Source organism: Arachis duranensis, chromosome 5 (genome assembly GCF_000817695.3).
Source record: "Arachis duranensis cultivar V14167 chromosome 5, aradu.V14167.gnm2.J7QH, whole genome shotgun sequence".
In the NCBI taxonomy this organism is placed as follows: Eukaryota; Viridiplantae; Streptophyta; class Magnoliopsida; order Fabales; family Fabaceae; genus Arachis; species Arachis duranensis.
The window spans coordinates 70,318,012-70,319,395 of record NC_029776.3 but is presented as its reverse complement, the minus strand read 5'-3'; positions in this window follow the sequence as shown (position 1 = coordinate 70,319,395).

The window sequence follows — 1,384 nt, the reverse complement described above, 5'->3', positions numbered from 1 at the left end:
ACAACTAAATTTAAAAATTTTTAACCAAGTCAACCCAAAATTTCGAAAATTTGGAGGAAAATAAGGAAAAGATATTTTTTTTTTATTTTTGAATTTTTAATTGTGAGAGAGAAAAACAACAAAAATACTTAATGCATGAAATTTTTAGATCAAAACAATGAATGCATGCAAGAATGCTATGAATGTCAAGATGAACACCACGAACACTTTGAAGATCATGATGAACATCAAGAACATAATTTTTAAAAATTTTTGATGCAAAGAAAACATGCAAGACACCAAACTTAGAAATTTTTAATGCTTGGAAAATATGAATGCAAAGATGCACATGAAAAACAAGAAAAGACACAAAACAAGAAAACATCAAGATCAAACAAGAAGACTTATCAAGAACAACTTGAAGATCATGAAGAACACTATGAATGCATGGAATTTTCAAAAAATGCAAGAAAAATTTTTAAAGCATGCAATTGACACCAAACTTAAAACATGACATAAGAATAAAAAAAGAAACACAAAATATTTTTGATTTTTATGATTTTATGATTTTTTTTGGATTTTTATTAAATTTTTTTCGAAAATATTTTTGGAAAAAAACGAAAATAAGAGAAAAATTTTGAAAACTTTTTGAAAAGAAAATAAAAAGAAAATTACCTAATTTGAGCAACAGGATGAACCGTCAGTTGTCCATACTCGAACAATCCCCGACAACGGCGCCAAAAGCTTGGTGGACGAAATTGTGATCAACAATTTTAGCTCTTTGGTATGTGCACAAAAACATTAACTCAGCACTTTCTTTTCACAACTCCGTTCAACTAACCAGCAAGTGTACTGGGTTGTCCAAGTAATAAACCTTACGTGAGTAAGGGTCGATCCCACAGAGATTATTGGTATGAAGCAAGCTATGGTCACCTTGTAAATCTCAGTTAGGCAGATTAAAATTAGTTTATAGATTTTTGAATAATTAATAGTAAATAGAAAATAAAAAGGGATAGAAATACTTATGTAAATCAATAGTGGAAATTTCAGATAGGCGTATGGAGGTGCTGTGCTGCTCTTGAAACTCTACTTCACTACTCACTCTTTCTTCAATCCTTCTTACTCCTTTCCATGGCAAGCTGTATGTAGGGCATCACCATCATCAATGGCTACTTTTAATCCTCTCGAGAAAATGGTCCTATGCGCTGTCACTGCACGGCTAATCGTCTGGAGGCATCACCCATGGTTGATGGCTACATCCCATCCTCTCAGTGAAAATGGTCCAAATGCTCTGTCACAGCACGGCTAATCATCTGTCGGTTCTCAATCAGGTTGGAATAGAATCCCTTGATTCTTTTGCGTTTGTCATCACGCCCAGCCTTCAGGAGTTTGAAGCTCGTCACAG